Source organism: Otolemur garnettii, unplaced genomic scaffold (genome assembly GCF_000181295.1).
Source record: "Otolemur garnettii isolate 467f Iridium unplaced genomic scaffold, OtoGar3 scaffold00159, whole genome shotgun sequence".
Lineage (NCBI taxonomy): Eukaryota > Metazoa > Chordata > Mammalia > Primates > Galagidae > Otolemur > Otolemur garnettii.
The window spans coordinates 3,207,315-3,228,733 of NW_003852554.1; the positions used below are offsets into that span (position 1 = coordinate 3,207,315).

Consider the following 21,419-nt stretch of genomic DNA (forward strand, 5'->3'; position numbering starts at 1 on the left):
TATAATGGGATTTTTTTTTTTGTCTCAAAAGAATTTAAAAGGAAGTTATGTAGCTACATTCCTGTTTCCAAATAAGAAATGTCACAATGAGTATAAAACATGGATGTGTAATTTCCCCACCTTTCTTTTCATTCTATTTCTCCACGGCATCATATATTCATTCTACATACATGTTTAGTTGCCTCTTTGTTGACAAGCACTAAGAAAAGCATTGCAGATGCAGTTATAGTCTCTGACCTGTGACAGAGATACATACGTGTATGTTCTAAAGTAAATGTGGTAGAAGACAACTCAGTGATTATTATAAAGATGCAGAGTGTGAAGGGAGAGAATGATCATATTCCAAAAGCCAGTGTATTTCCATGGTGGATGGGAAGGAAGCTCAAGATGGTTTTGTATAGCTGGTTTTAATGGGGCTGTGCTTGAAACAGAATTTTGATAGACAAAGGAAATAGCCTGAGAACAGCCCAAATGTTTACCTGTGCCCTTTTTTAGTTGGGAGAGGTTATAAAGCTGGTCCAGGTTACCTAATAGATCAATATCTAATTCAGATTTAGGACCCAACTTATCTTATTACTGTTCTGCTGCCCTTTTTATTAAACCAATGTGTTGCTTCATTTAATAATAATAATAGAAATTTCACTAAATGCCTGTTTATCATAATTTTTAATATGATTATGTTTGGAAGCTGAGATCTCTACACTAACGTGGCCAGGCAAAGATAACATAAGCAAATAAAAATCCTTGGAATATTGAGGTGGAGTTGGTTGCTTGGGAAGGTTGAATGGTCATCCACTAGCCATGAACTGAAAAATATTGGTGAATAGTTGGAAGTATAATTAGATAGGCAAGATGAATTTAAGAATGGATTTAAATGTTAGAATAACATTTGTTTTTGTCATGTTGAGTGTGAGGTAGCAGCAGAATGACCAAGTAGAAATGGCTAGTGGATAGCTGAAGCTTCAACTCCATTACCAATGGAAGGACAGCATAATTTGGGAGTACTAATGCAAAAGTGATATTAAAATCATGAAAATAAATGACATCCCTCAGGGAAAGACAGAGTGGACAAGAATAAAAATAATCAAGATCCCTGTTAGCTTAGTGAAATTCTTGATTTTATACATGGGGTAGCTAAAGGCCAGAAAAGAAAAGAAATTTGCTAAAAATTACCCAGTTAAGTTAGTGGCACAGTTTTAACTAGATTCCATTTCTCCATTCTCAGAGCCCCCTTCTCTTCCACCAATACTTATATTAACCAATTTCAGTTTTCGTAATAGAGGACTATAGCTGTTCAAGTGAGATTGAAACTTGAAATGGAAACCAAAATCATGAACAGAAAGAGAATATTGCCTTTTTTATTTTTAATCATTTTCTGCCCAGCAATTCTTAAGTTCATCATGAAAGGCATGGCCTCTGGGGATCAGGGGACTGCAGGTTCCCAGGTGATTACACATGAATTTATTTCTTTCTCTGGTTCCTTTCACCTTAGGTTTGTTATTGTTAATTTCCTTCCTCACAGGACAGTTCGCTGAGAGACTTGGGCTTATTGCTAGGGAATATTTGGCCCCTTTTTCAAAACAGAAATGTCTCCTTTTCCTTAGTTGTAGGGAACCCTGCCCTTACACATTCTCTACCTCCTTTGCTGGGAGATGGCCTAGGTTTCCTAGTTCACAACTCCTTCCTCTGATAACACCCCCTGACAGAGGCACAAAAATTAAGTTTTAACCACTATTTATTAATGAAATTTGCTATGATTTGAATATGCTGTTCCCTCCAAAGTCATGGTGAAACTTAAACACCAGTGCAACAGTATTAAGTGGTATGGCCTTTGGAAGGTGATCAGGTCACCCAGGCCTCTGCCTTCATGAATAGGATTAGCTCCCCTTGAAAGGGCTCGAGGTTGAGGGAAGTACTTTTTTGCCTTCCATCACTTCTACCATATGAGGACACTGAGTTCCTCTCCTCTGAGGATGCAGCAACAATGCACCATGTTGAAAGCAGAAAGCCACCCTCTTCAGACACCAACCCTGCTGGTATCTTAATCTTGTATTTTCCATTTTCCAAAAATCATGAGAAATAAATTGATATTTATTTATTACGTTATTCAGTCTATGAAATGGCAAGACAGCAAAAATGAGCTAAGAAAACTGTCCACCCTAAACCAGGGTTCAATTTAACTTCAATGAATTATTCCAACAGTCTAGTTTGATCAGTATAATTTACTCACAAATAGTAGAACTGAGATGCAGATAAGGCTTATGGGCTGTGATTGTGGTGGACAGAGTACGAGACCCCCAAATAGTAAGATGTCCATATACTATTCCCTTCACCTGTGAGTATGTTAACTTGCATAGAAAAGGTGACTATGCAGATGCAATTAAGTTTAGGATTTTGATGTGAGAAAATTATGCTCTAATTATCCAAATGGTTGTACTATAAGTGCAATCACCCTTGTATGAGGGAGACTGAAGGGTTAAAGTCTGAAGAGACATGATAATGGAAGCAGAGGGGGAGGGAGGAGAGAGAAAGAGATAAAGATATGATGCTGGGTGGCACCTGTAGCTCAGTAAGTAGGGCGCTGGCCCCATATACCAAAGGTGGTGGGTTCAAACCCAGCTCCAGCCAAACTGCAACAAAAAATAGCCAAGTCCTGTGGTGGGAGCCTATAGTCCCAGCTACTTGGGAGGCTGAGGTAAGAGAATCACATAAGCCCAAGAGCTGGAGGCACGCTACTGAGGGAGATGAAGTGAGACTCTGTCTCTAAGAAAAATAGATATGATGCTACTGGCCTTAAAGACAGAAGGGGCTATAAGCCAAGAAGTATGGGTAGCCTCTATAAGCTGATTTGCTATAAGCTAATGCTGTGGGCCTTAAAGACAGAAGAAGGGGCTGTAAGCCAAGAAATATGGGTAGCCTCTATAAGCTGATTTGAAGAAACAGATTTGCCTCTAGAGCTCCAGAAGTAACATCATGCTTCTGGCTGTTTTATTTTAGAAACTCTTACCTCCAAAACTGTAAGATATTACGTTTGTGTTCTTTAAAGCTACTAAATTTGTGATAACTTATTACAAAAGCTGTAGGAAACTATATAAAAATGTCCTACAGCAGTTGATTTTTCCAGTAATGTGTATTTTTCCTAATGTAATGAGGCCTCCTTATAGCTTACCTAACTGAATCCTGCCTCATCTGACACTGTTGACCTCTTCCTTTGTGACTCTAGTCTCTTCTTTCTAAGATAACACATAATCTTTAAGCTCTTCTTTTTTTTTCTCATTATTCTTACTTAGTGTCAGTTATGGGCTTCACCCCCTTTTATTACTTTCCAAGTAATTCCCTTTCCTTTCCTTTCTTTTTTTCCTTCCCTTCTCTTTTTTTCATACTATCCCTGGATAATTTCATCCACTCCCATGCCTTTCATTTTTTATCCATATGCTAATCATTCCTCCAAATGTCTCCCTTCTAAGATTTAGATATCCTATTCAAATATCCCCTTGAAGAATTGAAAAAGAAGGTAGAGAAAACCTTAAACATAACCACAGATAAAAGACCAATAATCCCCCAAAGTGTAATAGATCATGACCTTTCAATAGAAATGATGGAAGTCAGAAGATAATAGATTAACATATTTAAAGTTCTGAGAAGAAAAATAAAACCCTAGAATTCTGTGTATAATGAAAATCTCCTTCAAAAATGAAAGCAAACAAACTGAGAAAATTCACTGTTTACAAACCTGTACCACAGAAAATGCTTCAGGCCAAAGACAAATGATCCAAGGTGGGTTTTAGTAGTTTGACTATGAAGTCTCTAAATATGGTATTCTTTGTATTTATTTTGCTTGAAATGTGCTAGCTCTTTGATCATTGAGAAAAAAATCTGTCATAAGTTCTCAAAAATTGTCAGGACTGCAGGAAGGAATGACCATTGATAAATAAATGAATATCAATAAATAAATGAAGAAAAAGATATTGACTGTTTTAAAGTAATAATGGTAATAATGTCTTAATGGGTATTATAACATAGGTAGAAGTTATATAAGTTGAATAGTGGCAGAATAGTGGTTGAATAGTGGTTGAATAGTGATAGTGGGAAAGGTGGAAGGGTGTTAATGGTATTCAAATAATTATGAGATGCTTATATTTTTCTTAAGAAGCAGATGTGTAAAAATGTAACAAAGTACACACTTAAGATTTTTGTACTTTACTAGGTGTGAGTTATCTTCATTACAAAAGAAAAAATGATACCTGAAAAAGTAAGTGTTGATATACTGAAAGATTATGGATAAATTCCTTGAGTTTCAAGTCAACTTAATAATATTCTCCCTTTCTCCTTTCTGTATTCCTAATATAAAGCCTATGTGACCATTCATTCATTCATTTATTCAACAAATAAATATTCATTGAGGCCAATGTATTGAGGCTACTATGTGCCACTTACAGTGATAGGCCCACTGGATATACATTGAGGCTAATATGTGTAGTTAAAGTGTCCAGAACTTAATTAATAATAGTGGTCAGTGAAGGCTCCTGAGTGGAGGAGAAACTAATTGGGGTTAACTACAACAAACAGACAAGAAACATCCTGGTGAATGGAAGGATGAAGGTATATTGCCAGATGGTGTGATTTTCCCTTAGTGCTTTGCTAAAGTCACTCCTGTATGCCTGCTCTTCTAGGAGTCACTTTAAGGAAACAAATTCATTACTTTCTAATGTCCTCTAAATGTGGGTGTTTGGAAAACTTTCCAGGCAATCTTGCTGCCAAGAGGAAAGGAATGGTTGATACATATTTTTTATTTTTATCCCTCTAACAAAGTGAATAAAAGTAGCTGAGGTTTTTATCATGTTGTATGTCAGGCTACTGGAGAGAGTGCCAACCTCTGTTGAAGAGTTACTCAGAATGCCATGAGAGTGCTGGTCTCTGGGCTGAGTCCAAGGCAGCATGCTTGGGTCATAGCCAGAGGTGAGATGAGTTTTCTGTTGTTAAAGCAACTCTGCAGTTAATTTCTCTTTTTCCTTCTGTCATGATAGAAAGGTAAAGAAGGCATTCTCTCATCATTAATGCTGTTAGAGTAAAATTACTTTTTGCGTCCATTTCTGTTAATTTGCTTTGCTACAAGTCACTCCCTTCAATTGACTGTAGGATATGATGCTTGAAACATAGAAGTTCAGAGAAGTACAACCAAATTATGAAATAAAGTCACTCCTTTGTTCATTTATTCAGCTAGCTTGACTTCTAGTCTGTGTCAAACACTGTGTTAGTTATTGGGGAATAAATGTAATTATAATTTTGACTATTTCTACTTTACTTTTTTATGTTATAGCTTTTCGTATTTTTTTAAATTTAATTTTTTATTACAGCATAACCATTTACATTTATGGGGTACAATGTGATGATTTAATATGCAATGTGGAATACTTAAATCAAACTGTTTAACATAACCATCACTACTCTTACTTTTTTGTGGTAAAAAATTTACAATTTACTCTTAGTTATTTTGAAGTGTACCTTTGCATTGTGTACATTAGGTGAGATCCTACCAAATGCCCTCTCTCTCCCCTCCCCTCTCCTTCCTCTCCCCTCTGTCTTGTTAGACCATATTTGTGTTTTATTTGTATGAATGTGTAGTTGTTTATATGTTGGTTTCATAATAGTATTGAGTACATTGGATACCTTTTCTTTCACCATTCTTGAGATACTTTACTAAGAAGGATATTTTCCAACTCCATCCATATAAACATAAAAGATCTACTTTACTTTTATAGGCAAAGACTGACAAAGGAAAACAAACTATAGTTAAGTGACAAATGTTAGAAGTAATTACAAACTAAATGCTAAGAGAATACAAAGGATAGACTAATTCTATCTGAGGACTCAGACAAGGGTTTATCAATGGGTATCATTTTAACCATATCTCTTCCAACTTCTGGTGTCTCCAGGCATTCCTTAGCTTCTTTGGCTTTGTGGCTGCATGACTTCAGTTTCTGCCTTTATCTTCACATCTTCTTCTCCATTTATGTTTCTTATAAGGACAATTGTTGGATACATAGCCCACTAGATAATACAAGATGATCTCATCTCAGAATCCTTAACTTAAGTACAACTTCAATGACTTGTTATTAACTTTTACTATATATGTAAATGGGTTAATTTCCTTCTTTTTTTTTATTAAATCATAGGTGTGTACATTAATGCATTTATGGGGTACAATGTGCTGGTTTTATATACAGTTGGAAATACAGTTGGTTAACATAGCCTTCACCTCACTTTCTTAATTACTATGTTAAGACATTAGTATTCTATGCTTAGTAGATTTGACATATACCCTTGTAAAATGCACCATAGGTGTGGTCCGACCCATTAATGTCGGACCACTTATCTTCCCCCTCCCTTTCCACTCTCTCTCCTTTTCCCCTTTTATCTTGGGCTGTAGTTGTTATAGCTTTCATATGGAAGTGTGGGTGCTTAAATATTGGTTTCATAGTAGAGCTGAGTACATTGGATACTTTTTCTTCCATTCTTGAGATACTTGGCTAAGAAGAATATGTTCCAGCTCCATCCATGTAAACATTAAAAAAGTAAAGTCTCCATCTTTTTTAAGGCTGCATAATATACCGTGGTGTACATATACCATAATTCATTAATCCATTTGTGGATCAATGGGCACTTGGGCTTCTTCCACGAATAGCAATTATGAATTGGGCTGCAATTAACATTCTTGTGAAAATATCATTGTTATAAAGTGATTTTTGGATAGTGATTTCCTATACCTAGTAGAGGAATTGCAGGATCGAATGGCATATCTATTTTTAGATCCCAAACTTCTTTCCAAAAGGGATGTATTATTTTGCATTCCCACCACCAGTGCAAAAGTGTTCCCTTTTCTCTATATCCACTCCAACGTCTATAGTTTTGGGTATTTGTGTGGGGATAATCTTAATGGAGTTAGATGATATTTCAAAGTGGTTTTGATATGTATTTCTCTGATGATTAAGGATGATGAGCATTTTTTCATGTGTCTGTAGGCCATGCGCCTCTCTTCTTCAGAGAAGTTTCTATTCAAATCTCTTGTCCACAATGAATTGGGATCACTTGTTTTTTTCTTGCTAATACATTACCAAAAATTTGGTAATTTCCATCTTAATCTTGCCTAAGACCCAGCTATCACTTAGCATAAAGTTATTTAGCTTCCATGTTTTTGTATGAGTATGCAGATTCCTGTTGTTACTGAGTTCAACTTTTTTTTTTTTTTTTGCAGTTTTTCTGCAGTTTGAACACACCACCTCTGGCATATGGGGCCAGTGCCTTAATCCTTTGAGTCACAGGCACTGCCTCTGAGTTCAACTTTTATTCCATGATCATCTGAGAAGGTGCAAGGACTAATTTCTATCCTTTTAAATTTGCTGAGGTTAGACTTGTGACCTAGAATGTGATCAATTTTGGAGTATGTTCCATGGGCTGATGAGAAGAATGTGTATTCATTTTTGTTAGGATCAAATGTTCTGTAGATGTCTGTTAAATCGAAATGTTGCATGGTTAAATTTAAGTCTAAAATTTCTTTACTTAGCTTCTTATTGGAGGATCTATCCAACACTGGCAAAGGAATGTTTAAATCTCTGACTGTTATGGAGCTGGAGGAAATCAAGTTGCTCATGTCTGTTAGAGTCTCTCTTATAAATTGAGGCACATTCTGGTTGGGTGCATAACTGTTAATAATTGAGATCTCATCATGTTGAGTGTTACCCTTAACAAATATGAAGTGACTATCCTTATCTTTCTTTACTTTTGTTGGTTTAAATCCTATTGTATCTGCAAATAAAATTTCAACACCTGCTTTTTTCTGATTTCCATTTGCCTGAAATATAGATGACCATCCCTTCATCCTGAGTCTATATTTATCTTTTAAGGTAAGATGAGATTCTTGTATGTTGCAGATATATGGCCTGGCCTGAGTTTTTGTATCCAGTCACCCAACCTGTGCCTCTTTAGAGGACAATTTAAGCAATTCACAGTAATTGAGAATATTGATAAGCCTGATAGAATTTTGGGTATTGAGTCTTTCCAAAGTCCAGTGGACATTTTTTTATTTTTTACAAACATGTCTCAAATGTTATAATAGAATTTAGCCTTTCCTTGAACTATCTTTTCATTGTAAAAACAAAATAACACAAACCTCCATGGTAAAATCACTTGAGAAACTTACAAACTTGAAAAATCAGACACTTCAGATAGGCAATAAACTTCATATTATGAAAGCAATATATTTTAAGTTTCAAAGATTTGACAAGCTCTGTAGAAAATCTTTCATCAATAGATGGAAACTTTCAAACTGCATGATCTTCTGCCTGGCAGAACTGGCTGTCATTCACTGGTTTGAGGTTGAATCCATTTCAAGGCATGTTGTGGTGGTACAGTAATGGTATGATGGTAAAATGTGCAGTCTAGTCTTGTATACTGAGTGGTAAAATTGGAGTGTTTAGGATGATAGAAGGGATATTCCATTTTCTCACATGCTGGGAAGTAATGGCAGAGCTGACTATTAGAGGATGTTAGTGATTTTGTCACTGCTGGTTTTGGAGGTGGTACTGGAATTATTCTACTCATATGAGTAAAAGGACAATCTGTTTTAATACATTTTGCATTATATTTACAATTTGGATGAACAAACAAACATTTTTCAGCAAATTTACAATTGGGAAAGGCCTTTCAAGGTGATATGGAATGATGGTAAGCACACTCATCACCATTTTTACAAGTGGGCCAGTAGTTGTAGTGTTCCAAAAGCTTTTCTGGTTTCTGTGTCACACTTGGTTCACTCATCTCATTGTTGGAAAAGCTACCATTTGGGTTCTCAAGCTGCCTGCTCAGCAACTGTAGCTGCTGTGGGTGGAGGAGACCTCTGAGTCTCTTGTTTCAGGCTGCAGTTTGGTTTATGGCTTTCATTCCTTTAAAGCACATGTCCTTCTCTTGATCTGACATGTATCCTGGGGGGCTGGGGACACCATCCAGCATCACTTTAAACTTGGGACTTCCAGGTTTATCTGGTTGTACAAGATTGCGTGTAAGTATAAGGTGTGCTGAAAGTACCCGAAGGGTATCTGCAGTCTTCATCCCCAACTCTTGGGTTGTTGTCACTACTATTTCCTCAGACAGCTTTGGATTCTTCAGAATAAATGATCTTGTGTCTGCATGGACCATGGATTGCATGTTATAGTAATCTTGACTGATCTGCAGAGTTTTTGCCATTACTGGGTCAATTTACAGTCAGAATAATAATTGCCTCTGTTGAGTTCCTTGATTTTTTTCTATATTATCTCCTTTTCTTTCTTCTTCTTTAATGGGGGGACTTATTCTAGGGGTCCTACTTGTGCTCTGGACCACTTCTGCTAACAAATCTTCCTGAGAAGTTTGAGTTTTGGGAGCAACTGAAGTGTCTGTTTCTGTGGGACTGAAGAATAGTTAGTTGTTTTTGTTACAGATTCTTGAGCTTCAGATATAGCCTTCAAAATCAGATTCTTGTTGGCTTGTTTAAAAGGTAGAAGGGAGGATCTCCTTTCAGGCTTTGCTGACACAGACACACTGCTGGAGATGCCGCCTTTTCAGGACTCATAATCATCATCTTCTTCCTCCTCTTCTCCATCATGATTTTTTTACTTTAACAACTGACCTTACCACAGTCCACTCTCTTTAGAAAGTTTTCATCCTCAATGCTCATTCTTTCTGAGTTCTTTCTAAAAAGGGGGGCTATAAATCTTTTCTAAGCTATTAAGCATTTCTGGTTCACACAAATGTCCTGCTTCATACACCCAGCTGTTTTGTATATCAAGTTGCTTGGCAGCATGAATACTGTTTAGCTTCTGTTGAAATTGCATCTGTTTAAATGAACACCACAGTCTGCATTTTGACTCACAGGTGGTCGATAAATTTCAATAGAAGGGTGAGAAGAACCATAGCTAAGAGTCACTATAGGTTTCTTCTGAGATAAGAATTCTCCTAGACAAAATTGAGGTCTTCATCAGTGAGATCATTTGGTTCTGGCTTAATATCAATCACATCTTCAGAAGGTGCTGGCACCCTCAAAGTTTTCCCCGTTAACATCAGTCGGGTTGCAGCTTTACCATCATAAGTCTGTCTGATATTAGTGTGTTTTTGCTCCTGTAAACTAGTAGAAACTCTGGAATTTCTTTTTTCAGGTCTACTGTTAGAAATGGTAAGGGGTCACACTGCAGCTTCATGCCTTCTTTCATCTCGCCAACTGAAACTGCTCTTATTTGAAGGTACTTTGCTATCAAAGATGTTAGTATCAGCAGACTTTAGACTAGAGGGCTCAGTTGTCACAGAGCAAAATTTATCTAATACACCATGAAGCCATATGGTGAATCTAATTGTGTAGTTCCCTAGAAACAGGGACATATAAGTGAAAGGCCTATATGCCTATGGCCAAAACAGCTGTTTGAGAGACAGCAGTGAAAAGACTTTGTGCAGGCATACTTGTGAGAAACTGAGGCAGAATCCCATATAGCCAGGTTGGTTGTGGGCCTAAAAACTCCTTGACCTAACGTTGGCCTGTTTGGTTGCAGGCCTAACCGCCCCCCCCCCAACTTAAGGCCCACATGGGAGCAGAGGTTTGCACAGAAATTTCTGTATGCCCTAGAAGTTTCATTATGCCTTGTTTTAAAGATTGAAGTAACTGCCTCCAAATGGCGAGGTCAGTAGGACAGATTTTCAAACCGTCTCTTTCCTCCATAGCCTCAAGCTTCATCAGATAAGAACAAAGAAGTAATGGCTAACAACATGTTCTCTGTTAAGTTATGTTAAACTGGATTATGTTGAAAAGGTTATATTAAAAGGTGTATGTTGGGTGGATTATCAGATTACTAGAGAGGAGCTACTCACGAGGTACTCACAAGATGTTTAAATGGATTAATGAAGTCATTGATGTCCAGTGTGCATGTGCAGAGGGAAGTCATTGATGTCTAGTGCACATGTGCAGAGGGATTGTAATGAATATTAATGAGGTCATTGATGTATAGTGTGCATGTACAAAATTGGCTATATAGACCAACAGTAAATAAAGAAGTTCGCCATTTTGCCTGAGGGAGCAAATGGTCACCTTTATTTAAAATACAATTTCAATAAGAATGCTTATTCTCCTCAACATCACTTTTTCGTGAGACCCTAACAGCAACAGGGACAGGTCCTCTGTAATTTGGTCCTGACATTTCCTCTTGACCACCATTATCATAATGTAATTAGGAAGATTTCATCAACACAAGCTCCTAATTCTTACAATTTCCCCTTAATGGCACTCTGGATCTTGTGGCTGATCTTGGTGTCAATCTCCATGGTTCAGCAGTAGGCTCAGCACTGTGCAGTGCTTTGCTTACTGAGAGCCTGCCAAGGTCTCCTACCTGGCAGCCCAGCCATGGTCACCTCAGTTGCAGCCACCCCTGTAGTTCCCCAAGTGGATATTTCTAATCCTTTTGCCACTTTGGAAGTTGGAATTTGATTAAAAGTTTCTGAGTGAGTTTACTTTTGTGGTAGAGTATTGCGCTGATCATTATGGAGGATAGGTCTAAGAATATCCTGGAGAGCTGGTTTAGTTATGGCAAATTTCTTCAACATATGAATGTCATTAAAGTATTTAATTTCTCCATCATAATTTCTCCAGGTTAGCTGGATGCAGGATCCTGGGTTGAAAGTTATTTTGTTTTAGGAGAATAGAAGTCGATTACCACCCTCTTCTAGCTTGAAAGGTTTTAGCAGAGAGATCTGCAGTCATTCTAATATTCTTTCCCTTGTAGGGAAGAATATTGTTTTCTTACATCTGGCTGCTTTCAGAATTTTCTCTTTTATATTAACTTTAGTGAAGTTAATTATGATGTGCCTGGGGGATGTCTTGTTCAGGTTGAGTCGTGCTGGGGTTCTGAAACTGTTTGCCAACTGAATTTCAGAATCCCTTGGCATGTCTGGAAAGTTCTCCTTCATAATCTCATGAAGAAGTGCCTCTGTGCCTTGTGAAGTCACCTCGTCACCTTCAGGAATTCATGCAATGTGAATATTAGTTTTCTTTGAATTATCCCAGAGCTCTCTGAGAGAATGATCCATTTTTGTTCTCCATATCTCTTCCTCTTTGAGCATTTGGGAGCATTCAAAAGCTTTGTCTTCAATGTCAGAAATCCTTTCTTCTGCTTGCACCATTCTGTTACTGAGGGATTCTACTGTGTCTCTCAGATCTTTGAAGGCTGCAAATTCTTATCTCAATGGGTCAAAATCTTTTGTGATTTTGTCTTTGAATTCATTGAATTCTTGAGACAATTTGTGAAATGCTCCTTGAATTACCAATTCCAACTTTACCTCCATTCTATTAATCTTATTTGCAATCCAAATTCTGAATTTGATTTCTGACATCTCGAATATCTGTTTATGAATGGGATCTTCAGTTGCATCTGCCTTATCGTTCCTTGGGGGGGTTGATCAAATCTGGTTACTCATGTTACCAGAGATTTTCTGCTGATTCTGCCTCATGCTTATTTTACACCATTTGGTTAGATGAGCAGATAAGGTGAAGTTGGGTTGGGAGGCTCCTGGAGTAGTGGTTAACCAGCTTTTTGCCCCAAAGCTGGTACTGTTGTCTGTACATTTTCCCCTACAGCTTTGCAAAGGACCTGTACAGTGTTACAGTCTGAGATGCTGGGGACTTACTTGGTGTAGTGGGGCTAAGTGGCTCTATCTTATTTTCAGCTGGTCTCTGTCCTACCTTAGTGAACTAGTTACTCTGGGTTGAAGTCTCGGGTATGGACAAATACCAGCAGTTAAGACACCCTGCCCCACTTGGGCAGCAATTGGAAAATGAAAATCAAACCTTCTTACAACTACACACCCATGGCACCACTTTGGATAGTCCTTGGGTGATTGGTCCAGTCTGAGAGATCCAAATCAATTGTCCCAGTCAGCACCCAGTCTCAAATGGGAGAGACAACTAGATAGCAGTGTAGCAGGGGTCTGCTGGAAGCTCGAGTATGACTTGTTCTGGTGCTCTGTGGAGTCAGAAGGGCCCCCCCCCCAGGAATGAATTAGTCTGGGAAGGTTGATGCCTCCTTCCCCACCTTGCACCTCTGTCACTCCCAGTCACTGGTAACCCTGCAAGGCTGTGACCGATTTCCCTCCAATGAGCAGATGCTCCAGGGGTTTGCACCTGCCTGAGTCACAGGGAGATCTGTCTCCTCAGCCAGGCCTCCACACTCTGCTACTATCCAGCAGGGGGAGCTGAGACCTGACAACCTTAGGTGGTTAATGGAAGCTGGAGCCATTCACTCAGTTCCAGGCCTGCCCCTGATTGATGTTGCTGACACTTATATTTTCACATAATTTGTGATTCTGTCCTGGATGTATTCCCCTGCGGACCAGACACTGTTTGAGTTTACAGAAACTGCAACTCAGCTCTGGTCTGTGCTACTGCCCAGAGCTGGTGTGTGTGTCTCCACTGCAGTCTGTGTTGGGGCAGATGCAGTTAGAACTCACACTCAGCTCTGAGTTCCAGCCTCTGCCCACTGGCCTTTGTCTCAGCTATTATCCCCTGAGGGCTGGGTGCTTTTTAAGCTCACTAAAGCAGTCCTGGCTCAGCCCCACCCTTGTAGTATGCCATCTTTGCATGAGCGTCTTCTATTCTCCATCTCTGCCATGCCCCACCCAGGCAGGTACTGCCTCTGGCATCCCCTTTAATTATGAGGCCTGGGTTACTGTCCCAGATCTATTCCTCCATTGTCTTCCATCAGAGAAGATGCCCAGCTTTCTCTGGTTGCCCAGAGAGACCAGGAGTGTCTCTCAAAAATATCCACAGGGGTGTGAGCCATGTTGTTCCCGCTGCTGCTGCTGCTGTGTGCCACGGGGGACTGCCTCTCCCTCTCCTGTATGGTTCCTTCAGTCCATTATCTTCTTCTTACCCCATGCCGCAGAATTAGCACAGACCTATTATAGCCCATAACCTGTCCTCACCTCTTGAGAAAATGCCCAAGAATCTGGGCTCCATGGGGGACAGGCTTCTCAGGGTGAGAATGGAGGGGACTGCTGGGAGTTCACAGTTGCAGGTAGAGAATATGTACAGTTTTATATGGTTTTATGCCTGGCAGGAGAGTGCTGTAGCACCCTAGGAGGGGAAGGAGGTCAGGTTTTTAGAGGATCTCTTCATGGGATAAAATGGGAGGATATATGAACTCTGCTTGCTTTTTTTTTTAGAAAGTATACTGCAAGCTATTCTCTTGGCGGGAGGGACTCCCGTCCTTTTGGCAATGGATTTCGTATCTATTGTTTTTGTCCTTGGGGTCACAGCTTACCTCAGCAGGGTTGATGTGCATTCTTCAACCTTCTCTCTTGGCTCAGCTCCAAACCATCAGCTTACTTCCTAAACTTCTGTCCTTTAACTTTCCTTCTGGACAGGAGCCTCTGTGGGAAGCTGGCTCCAGTCAGCTATCTTGCCTCTACCCCTCTCTTAATATTTTTTATATATTAAATGTTTTTATAAGATTATTTAAAGAAATTATCTAAAGTCCATTTGCCTCATTTTCCTACCCTTAGTGTTCTTATGAGAAATTATTTTATGTGTAGAAAGGGTTTAGAACAGCTCTTGGCACTTAGTGAGCTCCATGTTTGCTGTCATCATCACCATCATCATTTGCATTTAAATATCCCATATGTTGTATTCCTATCAGAAATTAATGCTTTGGTATTTTTGTCCAAATATCAATTTTTGGACGAATAGAATCATATTTCTTTTCAAAATAATCCTGAAAAATAAATATTTTATGCCCATAGTACTGTTGAGGAAACTAAGGCTTAGGAAGATTAATTAACTCACCTAAGCTTGCAAAGCTATGTAAAGGTATATAGAAGAGGAACTTAAATATAGTAAGCATTCAACAAATGCCATTATGTGAACAGTTGGGATTTTATCCTAGGTCTCCATAACTTTTAAACATACTTTTTTAGAATCACTCCACAGAGCTGATTAACCAACTTTGTTTTTTATTTTTGTGTATAATATTTTTTCTCACATTTGCCTGATAGTATTGATGTGCTATATAACTGGAAATTCAAGAAAATATATTGTTATAATTTAAGGAATTAAATAATTTACTTTTTTATAATGTGATTTAAGTTTTTCAATACAAAGTGAAATAAAATAATTTCTGCACAAAACCCTCATAAGAGCAAGGCATATACAGTAATTATAATGTTAGGTAAAGCTGACATCTTTACAAAGTTCAGTGTTATATTACCCTGTATTAAAGATGTTAGATTTTTGAAGTGGGTGTTTCAACTGTCTGTTCTTAATTATCACTGTGTAACTGAAGCAACACACAGACTTTCTGTCTGCTCTTTCATGTTGCCTTGGATTTGTTTGGAGATTGTTTTCTTAATTTGCATAGAGACTTTTATGTTCACAGAAACAGAATGGCTAGACAGACTCTAGCCATTGTTTCATTGTACAATTATGGAAATCTCTATTTCCCACCTGCCCTTAGTACTAGATATAATGTCTCAGTAGAGGTAAATGAACTTTGGTCTTGTACTTTAATTCTCAGCTCCTTTTATAATAATGATGATGACCTATTAATATTATTGAATATTTATTGATTTTTTTCTGGGATGGCACTATTTAAGTGTTTAACATTCATGATCTCATCTATTCCTCTTTCTACAGAGGTGCAAACTGAAGCTTAGAAAGGCAAAGTAACTAGCTCAAGGTATAGCCAGTATGACATTAGAATCTTTTCTCTTAACCATGGCATTATATTTGTTTCTTATTACAAATGCAGCACATTACTTATGTAAATTATTGAAAATGTGGGATAAAAAAGGGTGGAACCTCTGCTTATAATCCAATTACAAAATTAGCATGTTGGCTTAATTTTACTCTTTTGTTTCTTTCTATACATAGGTAGACAGATACATAGATGGTAGATAGTGATATGTAGAGATAAAAAATTAAAGTTCTATACAGATATTTTTTCTCAAAAAGACGAAATTTATGAACATGCTTTATTTTCAACTTTGTAATACATCTTAAATATTTTTTATGCAATGAATGTTTGTTTATATAAAATTCTTTTAAATGATTTCTCAGGAGTCTATTGTTTGTCTACATTATAATTTATTTTACCAAACACTTAGAGTTGGACAATTAAGTTACATAATGAACATTGACAAAATAAACATTTCTGTGTTTACCACGATTACTATGTTAGGTTAGATCCCTGTTGTGCAACTGAGATTATAGATAAAAAACATTTTTGTGCCATATTAATAAAATATTCTCCAAGTCTTGCTGTTTTATACCTCCTCTAGCACTACATAAATGGGTCCTATTTAACTTTCTTTACTAATTAGGCTAATCATTTTCAGAAAAACTACTGACAGTTTATAGTTTTGTTTTATTTAAGATTTTGTTTTGTTTTGCACCTCTTGTATTTGTCCTCTCTCTATTGTGATGATTTTCATTTTTGTTGGTTTATTTTGTTTGTTTGTTTAAGTAATAGATTTTGCTAGCATTTTTTGGTTTACAGAAAATACTAAGCAAGAAGTGCAGAGTTCCTATATTCCACCTTCACCCCTCCTCCAATTTCCCCAATTATTAACATCTTGCATTAGTGTAGCATATTTGTTACAATTGATGAATTCATATTGATACAGTATTATTAACTAAAGCCCAGAGGTATATTATATTAGGGTTCCTTCTTTGCATTTTTACATTCTATAAATTTTGATAAATGTATAGACATATATCCACCATTACAGTTTCACACAGAATACTAGTTTCAGTGTCCTGAAAATTCCTTGTGCTTCACCTATTCATCCCTTTCTCCCTCCCTTCTCCCAAACATCTAGCAACCATTGATCTTTTCACTGTTTTCATAGTTTTACCTTTCCCAGAATACCACATAGTTGGAATCATAGTATGTAGCTTTTTCAGATTGGCTCTTTCACTTGGCAGTATGCATTTGAAATTCATGTATGTCTTTCTGTGGTTTGATAGCTCATTTCTTTATAGCACTGAATAACATTCCATTGCATAGATTGATATACTACAATTTATTTATCTATTCATCAGTTGAAGGACAATTTTGATTTCTTCCAAGTTTTGGCAATTAATATAGAAAGCTGCTATAACATTTGTCTGCAGGTTTTTGTGTGGGCATTAATTTTCAAATCATTTGAAATACTAAGGGTCATGATTGCTAGATCATATGGTACAAGTACATTTAATTTTGTGAGAAACTGCCAAACTACCTTCCAAAGGAGCTGTACCATTTGACACTTCCATCAGCATGAATGAGAGTTTCTCTTAGTCCACATCTTCACTGGCATTTGGTGTTACCAGTATTCTGGATTTTGGCCATTCTAACAGGGGTATAATAGTAGAATCTCATTATTGTTTGACTTTACAAAGCCCTGATCCCATATAAAGTTTAGCATCTTTTAATGTTCTTATTATCTGTATCTTTGGTGAAGTGTCTATTCACATTGCTAGGCTTTTTTTTTTTTTTTAATTGAGTTGGTTGCTTTCTGGTTTTGGGGAGTTTTTCTTTCTTTCTTTTTTTTTTCTTCAAATATTTTGGATACCAGTCTTTTATCTCAGATATTTTTGCAAATATTTTCTCTCATTTGTGACTTTTCATTTTCTTAAATAAAAGTTTTTTATAATAAGTAAACCAATATCTTTTCAGTTTTATAGAACCAGATATTGTCTTAATTCATTTCTATGGAAATGTACTTCTCACTGTTCTGAAGAATGGAAGTCCAAGATCAAGGCTCTGGCAAGTTCAGTGTCTGATGAGAACATTGTTTCTGCTTCCAAATGCATCCTCTGAGTGGGGGACAAATGCTTTATTCTCACATGGCAGAAGAGAAAAAAGAGGTGAAGGCATTCCCTCAAGCTCTATTCATAAGGCTAAAGCCTTTATGGGCAAATCACTTCATGAAGGCCCCACATATTAATAGTATTACATTGGGGATTAAGTTTCAACTTGATTTTGGATGATACATAAACATTTAAACTACAGTAGATGCATAGCATTTTCTTATATCATTTTTTATATTTCAGTTTTTGTTATAGTATTCTTGATGTTGGAAAATTTTGATTGTGAGTGTCAAATCCATAATATTTTTATTGGAACTTCTTTACACTTGAAAAAAGATCCTTTCCATTCTAAGAATATATAACTGATCATTTGTACTCTCATTTCTTTCTTCTTTTTACATTTAATTTTTATTTTGATTAGTAATATTAGTTGTAGGGATCTAAATTTACTTCTTTCTGAATGATTAGCAAATTATCCCAATATCATTTATTGGATAATCAAGTATTTCTCTACTAAAGCTTATTTTTTATTACATCAGTTATTCTTTTATTGCCTCAGATCACTATAATGTAAGTGATATGAGAATAGGAATTTCATCTTGCTTATACTAAACATTAAAAAATTCTATAGATAGTGTGTGAATGAATATGTTATTTAGGATTTTCTGTACTATTCCATTATACAGGTATAAATGTTCTAACAACATTAGCATATTTTGATAACTATAAATTTGTAATATATTTTATTTTTTGAACATAACTCCTCCTTTATTACTTTTTGTAAAAAAGAGTTCTTGACTGTTCTCTTGGGTTTTGAAAGATGATTCCTGGAATTATTCTTTCATATTCTAAAATTATATCTGGAATTTTTATTGTAGTTGTGTTAAATGTATAGAATAATTTGACCAGAGTCAACATATTGCAATACCAATTCTTTACATTCCAGAACATCATGTCTCATCTTTTTCTGTCTATAGAAGAGTTTGAATAACTTTATTTATGCAAATTCTTCATTTTTTATAAGTGTATTTGAAGGTAGAATAACCATGTGAGAAGCAGATAAAAATAACAATTATAAATTTCTTTACAACTATAATGTCATGTGATGTACAACTAATAGCTACTTTTCATTAAGTATAGGGCTATGTAATAATTCTTATTAGGCTCACAACAATCTTATTACACCAACTTTGTATATGAGAAAATAGAGGCTTAGAGATGTCTAAGAAGGAATATAGTGCAGTGGTTGCAGTGGTTAATGAGTGAGGGTTTTTGAGTCTGGCTGCCAGCTTTAAATCTCAGACCCCCAACTCACTCACTATATGGCTTTGGACACATTTCTTAACCTCTCTGAGTAATTCTTTTCTTATTCATAGTGTGGGAAATGATATTAATAAGGTGAACCTCAGAAATATGCTTTTTTGAGACGTTTTTATAAGTTGTTTAGAATAGTGTCTGACAAGTAGAAAGTGCTTAATGAATAGAAGCCAAGTTAACAGACTGCCTCCTTTGAGCCCAGAAATACTGTGACAATCTTAGAGTAATGTTTGTTGGAAGGATTACCCTAGTGTCTTAAGGAATGCCACAGGACTAGAATCTCTCTCCTCTATTCAAAATATATATGTGCTTCAAAGATTATTTTATTTAAACAGATTCAAAAGAGCCTTACATGAGTCCATTGATTGTGGTCACAATTTAGAGGGTATTTTTTGCTTTTATAGTGTCCCACAGGTTTTGGTGGCTTGTATTTTCATTGCTGTTATGTTTTAGGAAGTTAATGATTTTCTCCTTTATCTCTTCTTTCACCCAACTGTCATTCAGCATAGAATTATCTAGTTTCCATGCCTTTGTGTGGGGATGACAATTTTTGTTGGAGTTGAGTTCTACCTTTGTTCCCTTGTGGTCTGAGAAGATGCAAGGTGTAATTTCAATTCTTTTAATTTTGTTGAGGTTTGACTTATGTCTTTGGATATGATCTATTTTGGAGAATATTCCAAGAGCTGATGAGAAGAACATATATCCCTTAGCTTGAGATGGTGTGTTCTGTATGTCTTTTAAGTACAGTTGTTCTAGAGTGACATTTAAGTCCCTTGTATCTTTGTTTAGTTTCTACTTAGAGGATCTGTCTAGTCCTGTAAGAGAGGTATTAAAGTCCCTGTCTATTACAGTGGTATAGGATGTAATATTGCTCAAACCTATTAAGTTCTGTTCATAAATCTGGGAACATTTAAGTTGGGTGCATAAATATTTAGAATTGACATGGCTTCTTGTTGTATTGTTCCCTTGCTCAATATGAAGTGTCTATCTTTGTCCTTTTAGACTTTTGTTGCTTTAAATCTACTGGTATCTAAAAATAAAATTGCAATCCCTTCTTTGTTCTGATTTCCATTTGCCCTTAACAAATATAAAGTGACCATCTTTATCTTTGGTGACTTTTGTTGGTTTAAAACCTATTGTATCTGTAAATAAAATTGCAACACCTGCTTTTTTCTGCTTTCCATTTGCCTGGAATATAGATGACCATCACTTCACTCTGAGTCTGTATTTATCTTTTAAGGTAATATGAATTTCTTATATACTGCTGATGTGTGGTCTGAGTTCTGTATCCAATCAGCCAATCTGTGCCTCTTTAGAGGACAATTTAAGCCATTCACATTAATAGAAATTATTGATAAGCCTGATGAAATGTTAGTAATCGAGTTGTTTGAAAGTCCAGTGGATGTTTTTAGACCTTTTGCCACTGTCGAAGTTAGAATTTGATCAAAAGTTTCTAATTGAGTTTACTTTTGTGGTGGAGAATTGCACTGGTCATTATGGAGGATAGGTCTGAGGATATCCTGAACAGCAGCTTTAGTTATAGCAAATTTCTTCAACATGGGAATGTCATTAAAGTATTTAATTTCTCCATCGTAAGTGAAACTCAGGTTAGCTGGATACAGGATCCTGGGTTGAAAGTTATTTTGTTTCAGGAGATTAAAAGTCGATGACCACCCTCTTCTAACCTGAAAGGTTTCAGCAGGGAGATCTGCAGTCATTCTAATATTCTTCCCCTTGTAGGTTATGGTTTTCTTACATCTAGCTGCTTTTAGGATTGTCTCTTTCATATTAACTTTAATGAAGTTAATTATGATGTGTCTGGGGTATGTCTTATTCAAGTTGAGTCGTGCTAGGGTTCTGAAGCTGTCTGCTACCTGAATTTCAGGATCTTTTGGCATATCTGGAAAGTTTTCTTTCATAATTTCATGAAGAAGAGCCTCTGTTTTGTGAAGCAACTTCATTGCCTTCAGGGATTACTATAAGGCAAATATTAGCTTTCTTCAAATTATCCCAGAGCTCTCTGAGAGAATGATCCATTTTTGCTTTCCATTTCTGTTCCTCTTTGGACACTTGGGCACGTTCACAAGTGTTGTCTTCAATGTCTGAGATCCTTTCTTCTGCCTGCTAAATTCTGTTACCAAGGGATTCTACCGTATTTTTCATATCTTTGAGGCCTACAATCTCTTGCCTCAATGTTTCAAAATCTTTGGTGGTTTTGTTTTTGAATTCATTGAATTCTTGAGTG

General features: G+C 36.6%; 1 protein-coding gene and 1 pseudogene across 2 annotated transcripts in view; one reads left to right on the top strand and one right to left on the bottom strand.

Annotated features, from left to right (window-relative positions):
* Positions 1 to 21,419, top strand: part of AGBL4 (ATP/GTP binding protein like 4) — a 1,282,996-nt gene that overhangs the window by 504,358 nt on the left and 757,219 nt on the right. The window lies entirely within an intron of this gene.
* LOC100949835 lies at positions 8,342 to 11,343 on the bottom strand (annotated as a pseudogene).